The 16,355-nt window shown below is 41.9% G+C and overlaps 1 long non-coding RNA gene across 2 annotated transcripts; it reads left to right on the top strand.

Moving 5' to 3' along the window:
• Positions 1 to 116: 116 nt before the first annotated feature.
• On the top strand, positions 117 to 12,441 carry LOC149915526 (uncharacterized). Of its 2 annotated transcripts, XR_016472136.1 has the most exons (3): positions 117 to 2,475; positions 9,702 to 9,909; positions 10,158 to 12,441. It is a non-coding gene; the product is annotated as an uncharacterized LOC149915526 (long non-coding RNA). The 2 variants fall into 2 exon arrangements; XR_016472137.1 differs by lacking the exons at positions 9,702 to 9,909; positions 10,158 to 12,441 and adding an exon at positions 3,754 to 4,339.
• Positions 12,442 to 16,355: the final 3,914 nt, after the last annotated feature.

The raw sequence follows: 16,355 nt of genomic DNA, 5'->3' as shown, positions 1-16,355 counted from the left end.
CCTCAGGTGAGCGCAGCCCCGCCGTGCCCCAGGGCGGCCCCGAACCCGCGACCCCCGGATCCCACCAACCTGGCGGCCGTCAGAACGCGGCGCTGCGCGCCCTCAAAGTCGGGGGGGGGGGGGGGGGGGGGGGGGCGGTTCGGTCCTCCTCGGGCGGTTCGGAGGGAACCGTGCGGGGCCGGAGCTCCCCGTCGGCGCTGCGGCAGAGCCGTCCTCCTCCTGCCCCGATTTTAAATTTCCCTCTCAGGAGCTGTCCAGCCTGGAGCATGCGCGGCCGGGGGTCAGGGCCGGGGCAGGGCTGGGGAAGCGCGTTTCCTCAGAGCCCCCCTCAACCCCCCCCCCCTCCCTTTAATCCCCCCCTCCTCCTTTGCGCCTTCCCTTCAGCCCCCTCCGCACGGCGGGAGCGGGTCGTGTCGAGAGAGAGAGAGAGAAAAAAAAAAGAAAAAAAAAAAAAAAGACGAACTTCTCGCAACTTTCCAGAGGGTTAAAAAAAAAAAAAAAAAAAAAAAAAAAGGAGGAGGGGAGAGAAGAGCGGGGGAAAAGAGGAGGAGGGCGGCATTCAAACGTGCGGCGGCGGCGGTTTTGTGTGTCAAGAGGGGAAAATGAAATCTCTGAGAGGGGAGAACCGCCCGAGCCGGGCTCGCCCCGCCCGATGCCGCCCTGCTTTCCCCGCCGCTCGGCCCGCCGCCTCCGCCACCCCCCATCCGAGCCCGGGAAGCTGCCCGGGAGCGGCCGGTGAGGCGCGCGGAGCCCCGCGCGGAGCGGCGGACGCGGGGAGGCGCCGTGAGGCCACCGCTGTGCGCGGCCTGGGCCGCCGCCTCACCGCCCTCAGTGCAAAAACGCCTTCCTTCCATCCAATCTGCATCTCCCCGCTTTTGAGTCCGAAGCCGTTTCCCCTTGTCCTGTCACAGCAGACCGTCAGAGGGAACGATCCTGGGAAATGTTGTCAAAATACTGGCAGTGCGCCTGGTTTGTTTTTCTCGTGCAGGTGATTTGCGCCCCCCCCCTGCTTCCAAGGGCAGGATTAGGACAGGTATGGAGCTGAAGGGTGGCGGATAACCCGTCTTACTCACTAAGGGAGATGAAACTGAACTGTGAAGGGATGAAGGGCCCGGTTCTGCAAACACGCAGAGGGGTGCTTTGCAAGTTGCAAGAAGAAAGGTTCTGGTTGAGTGTTATGAAGAAATTTTTCACACGTGACCTCTAAAATAACACAGCGTTCAGCAGTTCAATTCTTTCCTTCTCTGGAGTAACTGCTCTGTAGCAAACAGTGAAAGAAAACTCCAAAGAGAAGCAAGGAATTCACTTTGTGAAGGCACTGACTTCCTTGTCTCTGAATTTATCCTTAAAATTAGCCCAAATTTCTGTGAATTATCATCTGAACTGTAGTAGCTTTGGACGTTGAACTGAATTCATTTTGCCATGAAGTGAGGTCGCCATAAATCGGTTTTGTTTTATTTTCCCTCTCAAGTGTGCTTCAGATGATAGAGTCAAAACTAATAGAGTTGTGGAACCCTCAAAAGCCAAGATTTAGCATAACTCTGCAAAGACTTCGATGACTTCTGCATTCCATGTGGTCAGGCTTTAAAATCAAAGCCTCAGACCTGCTTGGTCTGGGAGCCACAGTTGCTACATTGAAGACAACAGGGTTGAAAAGCTGCTCCATGTTAATACACCATCATTTTGGTGCAAGGACAATGACATGTCCTGACCCCCAGTCTCTTACTGCTCACATGGCATGTTTTCTCATTATGGTTTTCTTCCATCTTGGCCAAGCATCTGAAAAGTTTTGAGAAAATAATCGTGTGAATCAAGATCAGTGCCCTCTACTTGGTGAAAAGACTTCTCAAAGCAGTCGGTGCTTCTTAAAAAGGAGAAATTTCCGTGCACGCTTAAAGCCAGCTTTGTTTGATGTGGAAGAGTGGATTCTTTTGCCCTCCTTTATCTACTCGGCGCTTATATAAACCTGAAATATTCTATTTATAATACAGACTGCAACTTCACTGTGCAAATTCTCAGCCCCCGAGCAAGACTGTGAGTATTTTATCCTTCATCCCCTGCTCAGTGCACAGATTCTGGGTTTGGCTTTGTGTTCTTTCCCTCAGAAATAAAAAGCAGCTATTGCAGCTACAAAGATGTCTAAACGAAACTAATGTGAAAGTGGGTTCTGTAAAACCCATTTTAACATAGGAACTTCACAAGCTTCCTCCTTTCATTACAGTGCAAAAACACTGACCGTTTGTTGTCGTTTTCCTTTTTTTTTTTTTTAATTTCTTTTAGAATACTGTATTGTGACAAATTACTCTTAAAAATCATTTAGTGTGAAATTGCAGATTAATCCCATAGGGATGGGGTTTTAGCACTCGTCTGGCCACTTGGGAGTGTACAGATGGTGAATCTGAGTTTTACAATAGGCACAATCACTGATTACATGCATGGATGTAACGGACAAAAAGGCCCTTCCTCATGGCTAAGGTAAGGGAAACATGCTGGAGGTCCTAGTGCCTGACTTGCTCATTTTAAGATGCCTTTGCTGCTAAAAACTCTTTGTCCAGGTTAGTTAGGGTAAAGTGTGTCATCAGAAGAGGAAGCTTTGCTGGTAGCCCAACTTCATTTTATTTATTATTATTATTATTTTTATTGCTATTAATTTAATTCTTTTTTTTTGTTGATACATTAAGATGTAATTTTTAGGACAGCATATTACTGAATAATTCTGAAGTTTAGGAAAAAAATTGGAGATGCAGCAGCTCAGCTTGCCAGACATCCTTGTACTTAGATGTGTCTTAGGTTTACTCCAAGGTGCTAAATGAAGCTATGCATTTGAAAGTAATATTTTTTGAGGCTGAGATGATCTCCCTGCTGTATTTCTAATGACAGCTGAGAGGAAGGGCCTGGGGCTTCTACATGCCACTGTAACACAGAATACAGAGCCATTATCATCTGCATTTTAAGAGCTGGCAAAGTCACAAAAGGAGTCCACCAGGAAACACAAACACTGACAGTCTGTTCATAATTTATCCACTTAAACCAAAGCATAGCACAATTTTATCTTTGTGAGTGAATACAGCAGTATTTTGCCTCGATACGTATCTATTTGGGGGCAAAACATTGTTTATAGATAGTGTAATTGTGCAGTTATACACAATATTATGGAGCAAGTGTTATGGCAAGAGAATTCTGATTGGCTGATGTGTTTTCCATCACTTCTAATGTCCACTGTAATGGCCTTTATCACAGCTTGTTAGCGAATTTTAACCCTCCAAATCTCATTAACAAGAGAGTAATCTCTGAGAAATGTAGCTTTCATACATATCTACTTAGCCTCCAGCAAAATAGGTACTTTCAGTGATATAGAATCTAATATGAGACTATAGAAATTATCAAAATCAAGACCGAGGCTAAAACTGCTCTTCAATCATCTGTAGATGCTGTGGTGTGTGTGACAATCAGCACCAGTGTGTGTGGAAGGTAATATTGCCAGAACTTTGATATTTGATGAAAATAACCATCAGTGTGAAAGGTTGGGATAAAAACCTCTGAGTTTTGAATGCCTGAATTTGTGAAGCTAAGCCAAATCCTTGCCTTATGTAAGCATACCTGTTAATGCTTTTGTTTTGCACTTTGGGGTAGAAAGTGTATGTTTTTAACACACACGACTTATTCAAATATGCTACTGGCTGACGTATGTCATGTATAACTGTAGTTAGCTATGGAAAGTCCATTTTGATCTCTTTATTGCTCTTTTTACAGCCAAAGAACAGTGGAGAGAATTACATGTAGATCTAGTCTGCTTCCTCCCCATGGTCACGAGCTTTTCTAAAATAATATTCCTGATAGTTTTCATCAAATCTCCATGGATTGCATTGCACAAATAATCACAAGAAATGCTTTTATCTATGCCTATTCTCACGGAAGGATTTTCCTCTTTGTATGTGGAAAGATTGGAAAGGAGAAGAACGGAAACCTTTGCTTTTCTGCTGTAAACACACAACGTTTTGTCACAGAAGCAGTGAACATGAAGTTGTGTACGTAGGTCCTTTGGGAACTTCTGTCTCTCAGTGGCTGTTTGCTGCCTCAGCTGGAGGCACAGCTCAATCTTCAGCCTCTGCAAGACAAAGTCACAGATTTCCGTTTTCTTTGTAGCTTCTGCAAATCTTAAGTGGTCATGTAACTGCTTTGTCGCTTGTATTGTACTTCATAAAATCAAATCTGCTCTTATTTCAGTTATGCATGAACTTTGGGTGTTTGTTTGCTGGGATTTCTGCGCATGTTTCCACCAATGTAACTTTCCAGGTGGAAGAGTCCTGCAGATACAAACCGTGGCAGTTCCCACGAGGTCAGTGAGATTATCCACGTGAGATAAACATGTGCATATTTTTCTAAGGATCTGAGACTAAAGATGTAAGAGTCCTCCTCTTAATAAGGCCATCACCAAATTAACATAATCAAGAAGAAGTCACATCTATTATAACAGCTTCTCTGGCAGGTGTCCTGCTACCTCAACATCTCTGTTCTAAACAAAATCACAGTTTAGATGAGCATTATTTCATGTTTATGTGACACGGGAATCTAATTAAGCCATTTCTGCACCTTCCTTGACCATCATTTTAAATTTCCAGTAATTACAAGACACTACAGCACAGTTACGCTGTTTCATCAGATTTTAGGCTACGGGACTTAAAACTAACATTTTCAAAAGCATTTCATGGTTTGAAAGAATGGTCAATTAACCTTCAGTTTCCTGTGGGGAACCCTGCAAAGAACTGTCAACAGTTCAGTTTAGAGAGATTTGTCCAGTGACCTACAAGGCCACGAAGTTCACGAATGCATGTAACAGTGTCATCATAGATTTGTTTCCTGGGTTACTATCACAAGAGAATAAACCAATTGTTTGGCAGCTTCTGCTACAGTACCTAGCTGACCAAATGGGTGATGGGCAGTGCCCCAGAGCTGCGATCCTCTCCGGTGTAGCTTGTTCCAAAGTAGACCAACTCAGCAGGAAAAAAAAAAAAAGAAAACCTCCGGTATCTTCAAGATGAATTATGTGTCTCCTTCTCTTTCCTCTGTCATGTTTTTGTGGGGCCAGGGGGAATTTGTCGACTGCCTGCTGAGTTGCTTTGTATTTCAGAACCTCTTCAAATGCCATTGTAAGATAAACGTTTGGTTTTTCTGGTGGTGACAGTTCTTCAGCTTTAAGTGATGGCAACATCTCACTTTTTATACCAAATTAAGGGCAGTTCTGTGGAGCAGTAGAAATCGATTCTGAAGATGCACCCACTGAAGAAAGTCAGGCACACTGAGCTCTGTCGGATTATAGCATCAAGCTACAGTGGGCTGATTTCAGTGTGAAACTGAAAACAAACCGAGGGTCCAGTCCAGGCTGCTGAAGTCAAAAGAATCTCTGGTTTCACCAGGGAGGCAGAATTAACCATATATAAGATTATCCTTTATGTAGGATGTAATACGTGTGAAATCTAGCAGTTGGCACTTGGCTTTGCTTGATTTCAGTGCTACGTAAACATGCAGCACTGTTTTGTAACCACATGGAGAATTTATTTCCTTTTCTCTCACTCAGCATCAGAATGCTATTCCTGGCCAACTTGGCAAATGAAAGGTTGATGTATTCATGCTTGCCTTTGCTGGCTGCCAGTCTCGTGGATTATTTCAGCTGTTTCCTATGCGTGAATTTAAAACCATGTATTCTTCTGCGTATGTGATTTTAGAAAAAGAAGCAGCTCTCCGTTGTGCCACTGGGTGAAGTGAAAATCATTCAGAGTCACGTGAGTGTGAAGTTCTGACGTTAAATCTGCTTTTCCCACCTTCTGTCATTTTGTCACACTCGTAGCACTGTCGGTGTTCATGTCACGTGTCAGTGCTTCACGACTACAAATGCCCTCAGTAAATTTTAAAACACTCTAAGAAACTCTAAAGTTGAATACATAGAGTAATCAGAAGGACTTGCTTAGGCATTGTTTTGCATATAGATCTGTATCTTTGATTAAGGTTTTATTCATTTTGGTGTGCACCATTGTGTGAAGCCATTTATTTTCTCACACGGGACTCAGGTTAAAGCGCACTGTTGGATTTTAACTATTAATAAATACAGAAATGTGATCAAAAATTGACTTCCTTAAATTGCAAAATACGTTTTAGTGTGCTCTAAAAACTGAGGAATTCCGTAGTGTTTGCAGAATGTCTTTTAGTGCGTAATATTTGGGTTTCATTCTCTTCATTTGAAGCAAAGGTTTAAAAAAAGAAATCTAATCCAAATGCTGTTTCTCATCATTCATTTCCTCATTGTTTCCTGTGAATATTGAGCACAGATACTCTGAGGGATCAGATTCATTCTTTCTCATTTGTTTTATGTTCTATGTGGGAAAAGCAATTTTGAAGAAAATATGCAAAATATATGGGTCTAAATTAGTTGTTGTTGGGCAATACATCTCTTTTCTTAACACTGTCATTGACCATGTGTGTAGCCCAGCACGGTCACAGATTTCCACATTCTGTGTATGTCTTTGCTAATTAAGGTAGTAACTCGTTATTTCAGCTTGTGTCATAAACTGCCGGACACCGAGCCTTGGACTGAGTTAGACATCCAAGTTAGGAACAACAAAACGAGAAACAAATTTACTGCGTGGTGTTGAAAATGTCAATTTCACTTCCTCAAAAATTTGTTATTTGGAATTAATCACTGAAATGACTGATGAGATGACTTCTGCAAAATAAAATTAAATAGTAGCATCATGTGGTGAGCTGTGACATGGTTAATTCTTCTGTAGAACCAGCAATGTCTGCTATTACTGTGCTGGGGATCCATTAGCTTTTTTATAAAACTTTCAGAGACTTTGATAGAAGAGGCTGTAGAAATGCAAAAAATATCATCGTAATTTGCTGCTGCAATGAAGGAAAAAGAAATTATCTTACAGAAGATGAATTCAGCTTGGCTTGCTTCCACAAATCGAATCATTACACTTAAGAAAAGTGAGACTCACAAGATGAGACTGAGGCAGAGAGAAATGAGAATTTCACAGAATTTACCTCCTGGCATTGACCGAAGTCATAAGGCTCCACTGAGAATGAGGCTAACACAACATTTGATTCTTCCAGCTGAGGGGTACAAGAATAATTGTGGGTAGTCATGCTTTCCGTGGGTTGAAGTTGCACGTATACAAACATTCCTGGATGTACATGTATAATATATATGCTGATGTGAAGTGTTGCTTGTGGAAAATCGTCTTCTTCCTGAGGTTCTTTTGCTAAGTGCAGGTGACACGTACTGCTACAGATAACAGAATTCTCCAGAATCTCAGTACTTCTGTTTCCCCATGTGCTGTACGACGTGAGCTGGGCATACTTCAGACTCTGCTAAACACGTACTTCTGTTTTTTAACACTATATCACTACTAAGGATGGTAATTGATATCTATGCCCAGTCCTTCCAGATGTTACACGAATGCAGACAGTCATGAGGCAGGCTCCAAAGATCCTCCTTGTATGTGTTAATTTCCATCTACTATAGCCAGAGAGTAGTATGGACCAAGCCAAGGAGGCTGACACCCATAGCCAGTGCATTTAACCAAGGAAAGACAATGGGAGAAGGGACAAAACTTTGTGGTGCCAGTAGCACTATGCTGTCTTGTAGTGACGTGGTGCTCTGTAGAGGCTGTAGAGAGTCCTTTATCGAGGTTCTTAGCATACAAGAAGGGAAGTATGAAGAAAAATAACATGCCCAATTATAAATTTGCACATTCTTTCAGCACAGAGAATAAGTCGTGTTGTGGGGAAGCCCAAACACTCAACCCTTCTTTCTTTCTTTGGGAATCCCAAAGAACAGATTTAAAATGCAAAGCATGACTTTGCAGGCCCATACATGTAAGGGGGAGGGGTACAGAGGATAAAATGCCATCAGCAGCACGTAGCACGAGCATCATTAGACATTGAGAAAGATATCATTAGATTAAAAAAGTGTCTTCACACAGAAACAAAAGGCAAGCCAAGGCACAGCACGTCAGCATTGCCCAACACGAACTTCAGAGTCATTGCTGTTGACAATGGATGCACAGGGAAGCTTTGCCTCAGAGAGGTTACGGATTCCAGGCAGGGTACAGGCGGTGCTAACAGACACTGGCTGTCATTCTAGCCGAATAAACAGCCAACACTGCTCCACATCTCCCTCTCAGTTCAAGATTAATTACTCATCTAAAATGACAGCTACTGTCTAGTGCCTAAAAGTTGTCACGAGCCATATCATCCATTCATGTTTCCTCAAGGACACATGTCTTCATTTCTCACAGGCGCGTTTCTGAATTTGCCTGACTGTTCAATTACATCTTTGGAAGTGCTTAGCAGAAGCTGACAAGTTTTTCCTATGTTTGTTGCTGGGGCTGAAGAGGAAATAATCTGCTCGTCATAAGTAACATCCATCAGTACAGCTGGGTTTCCTAATACATCCAAATATTCTTTCCTGGTTTTAGTTTTTATAATATTTAAGTAAAATAAATCCCTTGTCATTTTAGTAACATATTTGGAGCATCACATTGGAAAAATACCGATCCTCTTGCACTCTTAAATAATCTAAGCATTTATTTTCTAGTTCTTCTTTCATCTCGTCAATTTTAGCCTTTCTGTGGTACATATTTTGTGGTTTAAAATGGGCAGCTTAATGATTAGATGAATTGCAATATACGCATGTTTAACAGAAAAAGAGAATCTATTGGGGTTATTCATGTGCTTTTGGATTTGATTTACTTCCTACTTCCTTATTTAATAACTAGGTTCCTTAAGACTCCTTAAGCTTGAGTGACCCATGTTTTGTTGCCAGGTCTATTCCAATGACCCCTGCCAAGACCCCTGCCCTAGTTCGTCTATCAGACAAAAATGAATCTATTCCAGGAACTATCAGTTCCCATTATCTCTAATTGAGCCTGACAGTTGGAGACAGGCCTCATTATTTTTAATTGGGCCCTATAGTTCTAGAGTTAAATTAAACACAATTTAATGCAGATAGCTCATATACATTGGCATGGCAGAGTCAAATTGTATTTTAAGTTTAATGAAACAAGAGTTTTTTTTATTCCAGGCTTCACTTTTGCATAAATTTATTGCTTTGAGTTTTGGTAAGGTAAAACTTGTCTGTTGCATGATGATACATACATACATTAGAATCTGACCTGATCGTGCACCTGTTGTACCTTATTGCTACATATACTACTCTGCAGAACTTGAAAATAGAGGCATGAGGGGCTGATGAAGAACTCCTTATGAACTCAGCCCTATTTTAAACAGATTTGTCACTGGTCATGCAAATATAAGAAACTCCTAAGTGTTTTCCCCAAACTCCTCACTCACAGTCTTATTTAGAACTTTAAAATGAAGTTATCTGTGTAACCCTGAACAGAGGCATTATCACCACATTGCAACAGAGCATCTCTTCTCTTTCTATCATAAAGCCAGCATTTTTGTCATTATCAAGTGGCATTTTGCTGTAAAGACAACCCCTGAATAAAGAAGGAATTTAACCATTTTGTTACACAGATGCATGTTGCTTTAGATATTATCAGTGATCATATGCTGAATTTTCATTAGGAAGGAACATGCCAATCCATACTGTAGGAGTCAGTCTCACAACCCCTGCTCTAGCAGTCCTAAGGCATACAAGGGTTCATAAAATCCTTCTCTGTGCTCTTTCTTTGCAGCAAACAGTGAGTCAATAGTGGGCTGCAAGACATCAATTTTTATTGAATCTTTGGCTTTGCCAGAATACTTCATTCAAGCAACAAATCCATCAGTGATGCTCCTCTTTGGATTAACGACTGTGGAACCAAGTTTCCTAATTACAGAAGACTTTGATTAAATATTGGATTCTCCTTTCACTGGGAGAGGTTCATAGATACTTCTTTCAAAGTACGTTTCCTTTAATATATTTGCATTTGCTTTAGCTTCCTCTTCAGGTTTGCCTGAAGGATAAATAGACTACACAACCACTCTTAAGGGACATGACAAACAGAATCAAACTGATTCCAAACACGTATCCTGTTTGGAACACCAGTAAATATGCCTGAAGAGCTCAGGCATATTGCATGTAATAATTATATATTATGCATTTAATTAACAGCTACTTAGTCATGGAAATTTTGTCATCAAATCTATAGGCTGAGTTTGTCCTGGAGAAGAAGAAGAAGAAGGATTACCCAATGTTTGTACAGTGACTGCACCTTTCTAACTGCTCTCCTTGGCTTCCCGGACCCGAACGTCAACTCTGCCTTCTCTTGACTGCCTGTAAAGTTTCTTCTGAAGCACGTTACACTTGCAGCATAAGCTAACATCTGAATGAAGACTTTTTTTTTTTTTTTCTTTGATTCTGAACAGAAGCTGTAGCTCTTTTTCCGTGCTCAGCTTGTTTTGGAACAAAGGTGCCATCACAGATGAAAGCTCTGCTCTACCTTAATTCCTCCTATGGAATGAAGCTCCTTTCTGTTAGTAGATGCATTTTGACTACTTTTTTTTTTTTTTTTTCCCAGCTTATTTTGTGTGAAAGGATGCACATTACATTTTAGAGCCACAGTAGGGAATATTTTCTGCACTGAAAGCCTGAGATGTGAAACTCGGGTATGGGGGACATACTGTCACATACCTCTCCCACCTGCAGCTTCTCCACTGCATTCTCAAACCAGAGCACACCATGTGCCCTAAGGTCCATCAGCCTCATCTGGCTTCGTGCCACATTAGGGGAAGGTGGGCTGGGATGGTGAGAAACTGTGATACAGGTGAGAGGGGTGGAGATAATCAACAGGGAGAGAGACCAGTGCTAGGTAGAGGAGGTGAACAGTCAGACCAGGATCCTGCAAGACATAAGGCACTGTTAGTGCTCAGGGTGTAGGGCAGAAGTTCTCTTTCCCTTTTTGCAGATGGATGTGGTGGTTGCATATATTCCCTTCTCCCTCCTCCTCCCCCCCCCCAAATATGTTTAATTCGAGTAAAAACAGTTACAGAAAACAGTAGTTTTTTCTTCCAATCAGTCACTTGAAAGTATACCTGATAGGATCTCTGGAATTAATTTTTTATGCTTGCATTCAGTGTGCACATGCTACTTTAGACATAGCTAAATGCATGAGCTTCTCAGCTCCTCTACTCATTAGGTATTTTTGTTAGCTTTAGCTTGGCCAGCAAAAAAACCTTCTTTTCCTAGCACTGCAGGAGGTCCCTGCTGTGACAGGCTAAAATACCAAAAGATACAAGGGGTCTGTCATATGCTGTTGTCTTTTTGATTGAACTTGGAGAGAAAAGGCTTTTGTATAGTTAGTGGCCAGTTAGCCAGCACACTCCTAATATTATAGGCACAGATTTAGTGACCTGCATGAGAAGTGAGTTTGAAATAGATTTTTTACAGCCCTACATTCTCCTAGGAGCCCTCTATCTATCTTTGGCATTTTTAATTGCTTTCTTACACATTAGCATTGCACAACAGTTTGTGTCTGAATGTTCACAGAAGCCATGCAAGGAAAAGGAAGCACTGTTAGTTGTGTTTTATAGATGTGAAAGTGAAGCTCTCGGGGTGTGTTTATGTGATATATGCAGTGTAATGCTGTGGGAAGGCTGAGATGAGGTAGACCTAAGTAGCTCGGGCCTTAGGAAGCAGGCTAGTTTCTGTGTTTGTTTGCTTTAAAACAGGTTTGCTTTGTACTGCATTATCATATGCACAGAAGGCAATTTCTGGTAAATGCACACCAGCAGCTTGTGGCCAAGCAGGGCTGCATCCAGGTCTGAACTCCTCCATCAGTCCTCTTTCTGGGCAGTCATAAGCTCCACAGGTTGGTAAATTACAAACGCATTTATTAAATCATAAGAAATTGATTTATCATTCCCAGTTATTATTGGGTCTGCTCCCAATGACAAGAAACACTATCTAAGGGAGCACCTTAACCCCTTCCAGCTGCTTCACATTGCCACCCCCTCCATTGCGAACAGAATAAAGCTAAAAAAAATTACTTGCGTAGTTGTTGAACTAATTATCTTGTGCATGCTTCAGCACTCCATTGCTTTTTTGGTAATTTTTTTGCCTACTTGAGGGCCTGGTTGGAGCCTTGTGCCCACCTGGGGCCTGGTGATGGCTGTGTGTGTGTATGCAGATGGCACATCTTCCACTCAGCAGTGCTGAGGCTGCTGGCTGGGCCTTGCATGCAACGTGAGAATAAAGTATTTGAATCTGATTTGACAGAAGAACCTTGCATCTTGAAATGCTTGATCTCCCGTATGAATGCTGTCAGCATGCAGTGCAGAGAGGTTCTGAGATCACACAGAGAGCGCAGGTTTCAGTTTTGCTCTGTGTTACTGGGATCAAATTATCTCCCGTTCCCTCTGTTGGGTTTTTTGTTGCTGTTTTTGTTGTTTTACTGCTTTGTTTGTTTCCTCCCAGCTGGCTTGGGAACAAATGTGGGTTATAAACAAAACATCAAGGATTTAATTTAGCTCATAAAAAAAAAATAATACTCTTTTCAAATGTTAAAAGCTGGGGATGAAAGAGAGGACTGAGTGCTGGTCTGAAAGGCCAGGATGTCTTTCTCAGTGCCCAGCAATGATGAGAGAGGCTCTGGTACTTCTAACTGAACAGCAGAGCAGTCCTATTTATTACTTGCGATGTTCAGAGTTAATAAGTTCAGGAGTGAATAATTGATAGCGATTTTAAAACAAGCAAGAATTCAATTAAAAATGAACAAGAGGAGGCTGGGCATGTGGTAAAGAGTTTCTCTTTCCCATTTGATTTGACTGCAGACAATCCTAGATCTGGTCACTGAAGACAACTGGCAATGAAATGGGTGCGTGAAAGAAGAGGAAACCAGATATTATGTTACTTAAAAGTCATTCATCATGTCACAGGAAGGCAGGAATCTGAACTCCTGAAATAAATAATCGCTAAAGGTGATCTGTCTGCACAAAGGTACTGTAGCATGAAGCCACATCTGACTGCTAAAATATTCCTCTGTAATGAGGCCAGTTACCCAGGTGCAGTGTGGCTGAGGAAGAGCAGATCACATTGAATGGTTTCTAGTGTGAGACACCTCCATGAACTGTCCATAGAAGTGGAGCCATCGCTCCGTGGTGCAAAGGGGAACGCAGTACAACATTCTCAGCTCTGTTTTCATCCATGTGAATGCTGAAGTGATGCAGAATTCTGGGTTCAATTCTTAAGGCTGCAAAGAGCAGTATTTCCTTCTATCCTTTAATTCCATGTCTTCTTTATCCTCCTTTGTATGTAGCAGTTCTTCAGCATTCCTTACTGAGAATGGATGTCTTGAGAAGGTCCATTTGGTATTAGGGCTGGTGGCAACTTCAAAGTTGTAACTGTCTGAAAGACTAACAGTGCTCTTGGTGGTGGTCAAGGTAACAGCACCACTGTTACCTTGCATGTTAAAATAACTGTGCAGTTTATTTTACTGAAAATATACAGCCTCGTCTGTATAGGTGGGAGCACTGGGATGAGGATGAGCACAAAAGCTTTTGTCAGCAGATAAGTGATTGCAAGGGCTCAGCAGTTGTAGGCATTTGCTTCCAAGAGTTTGTCTGAGCATGAGTATATTTTCTTTTTCTACCTCCTAAAACATTCAGTGATACACTCATGTTCACTCAAGTATTTATAAATGAATGAATTTTCCTCAGTGGGTTCTCCACTGAAGTCAATATAACAGATTACTGTGCTTGCCATCTATGTACTGTACTGCCATACTATGTTCAATTTTTTATTTTCCTTTCCCCACATTATTTGTAATGGGAATTGAGCTGTAGAAATCAGTAGAAGCTTGTGGTCCAATTTTTCATCAGTCTGTGAGATGGAGTGTGAGGACAGCACTGCGAGGATGCCAGCAGAGGTAGGAGTGCCTTTCCTCAGGATCTGGCTGCACCATCAGGACCCTGCAAAAAGAAAGAAAGTAAAAAAAAAAAAAAAAGAAGAAAATATGTGAATGTTAGTGTCAGGTACTCCTTCTTTATAAAATTATTTTGTTTCTGTTTTATTTAAGGAATAACATTATACGGTGGGGTTAAAGATCACAGAGGCTGCAGTAATGCAAGAAAGTTAGCAAAAGAGGCGTTCTGAGTTGGAATCACATTAAAGATGAATGTGTTGTCTTAGCATCTGCTCCTCCTTTGTGGGATATCTGCACTTTTAATTTTTAAGCACGTCTTAGCCTCAACCTGGGAAAAGAGATACTATAACAAGGGAATATACATTATTAACCTTAGAGCTTCCAGCTTAGGCCTCTCCTACATCTTCTGACCTCCAGGTCTCTCAACAAGCAGGTGAGCACCCACCACTCAGTCTGCAGAGCCCTGGTTTGGGCTGACTCCTGCTTTAATACAGCAGATAGAAGCAGTCACTTATTTTGGTAGCTTGTAATTAACATAAAACACTTATACCGACTCATCAAAGATCACTGGTGTCTGCAATATAATCTCAAGGAAGATACAGTTTCTAGTTCTTATCTTGGAAAAGTGGCCATGATGCGTATGCAAGTGCCATAGGACAAAGTCCCTGACTCACACTCTAAATTATTGATGGTATTCTGTTCAGGTGAGAACTTAGCCTCCTACCTGGCTGCACAGTGTGACGAACGACCATAAACAAGTTCAAAGCACCTTTTGAATGGTTTAGCTGGAATAATTGTTATCAGCTGACTTTAACAGCATTCAAGATGGATACCCAGGTAACTTTAACTATTAGTGGCTGTAGCAATAGATGTATTAGCAGCTAGAGGTGTACTTCCAATTTCTATTAACTGCATTAGCAAGTATTTGAGTAGCGCATTTCCATAGGTTAGGTGGTGGTAGAATGACTTTGAAATAATATTTTTATAAAGCACACAGCCGATATAATTCAATCAAAAAATATCTAGACTCACTTAAAAAAACCCTGCGGAGCAAAACTGCATTTATCTTGGACAACGTGCCTTCAATGTGTAGCCTGTATGTTCATAAATGTGCATTTTCCCTCTTTACTGAGTAATTTACTTTGGTGGACTTTGGCAAGGAAATTTCTTGGAAGCTGTGACTGAGTGACATCTCACTTGCATGCTAATGAGGTCTTGACAGAGGTGGTGACAGATGGAACTCCAGGTTCAAACCACTTGCTTTTTTTTTCCAGCAGGATGTTAACAGTCAAAGGTTCCTAACAGCTCTTGCAATGAAGATGCACGCTTCTAGGTTTCTGCTTATGACTTTCTCTTGCCATAGATTGTAGCAAAACTTCCAGGGAAAGCTCTGTAAGACCGCTGTAGATATCTTGCATGATTAACACAGACTGTTTTCTTAAATAGTCCATTTTAGTCTTTCTAAATGCTTCCAAGGTTCCAAAGCTGGCCTGTTCCAATGGTGGTCACAGACTTGATCTCCATCAAACCTCATCACAGAACCTGGTGGTGGTTTTATAGGACAGACCTACATGTGGCCTGGATGTTCTCTATCTAGAGCTTGTGGATGAATGAATAGCACTGAGAACTTCTTGTGATCTACCTGGCAAGCATTCCACTTACAGAATGACAGAATCACAGAATGGCTTGGGTTGGAAGGGACTCTGGCAGTCTGTGTTGGAAGGGCTGAGCAGCTGGCACTGCGAGCACCAAATGACAGAGCCCAGTGCTGAAGCCAAGGAGAAGTAAGCAAATTATTCCCAAATAAAAGGGAACAGAGGCAGAGCGTAACGGAGCATTAAGCTGCATGTTCTGAGTCAGAGAGAGAAATACAGTAACCAAAGGCAAGACAGAGGATTTAATTTTTAATCACCCGTAATTAATTCCTTCCACATCTTATGTCTGATGAGAACACAGAGCAAAAGGAAGTAATATCAGTTTGGCTTTGATGTGTTAGAGAACCATTCAGAGAGGAGATGATGGGGATGTCCCACAGCTGTGGTATCATCCTGCTCAGTCTATTGGAGCTTTGCTTAGAGCAAACACTGGAAGCTTCTTACTTTGCATGGGACTGTCAGCGTGTCTACTGTATAGTGCGTGGTCTGGTTAAATGAGGAACAGCTTTTACTAGCTGGAGGCTTCTGCAGCTGATGTGAGAGTTTTCCTTTCCACCCTTGTATACTTTGCCAGATATTTGACATAAATTGCAGTTATCAGACAAAAAAACACACTCAAAAGAAAAATCATTTGCCCGTGTCAGGCAGCCCCGTGCCTCTTTGTTGGCCCTGCTGGTGTTAAACCTGCTTGTTCTCTATTCATCCTCCCAAACACACAGCCAAGACCTGCCATTACTTATTCTGAAACACTCCAAGCAGAATATCCTGCTTCTTTTTCCCCATTTTGTCCTTCTGAAGGTCAGCTTTAAAGACTGTGAAATCAGTGCAGTAA

Source organism: Phasianus colchicus, chromosome 18 (genome assembly GCF_987193195.1).
Source record: "Phasianus colchicus chromosome 18, bPhaCol1.hap1.1, whole genome shotgun sequence".
In the NCBI taxonomy this organism is placed as follows: Eukaryota; Metazoa; Chordata; class Aves; order Galliformes; family Phasianidae; genus Phasianus; species Phasianus colchicus.
The sequence above is the reverse complement of the archived record's forward strand: the minus strand, read 5'-3'. Positions and strand labels throughout refer to the sequence as shown.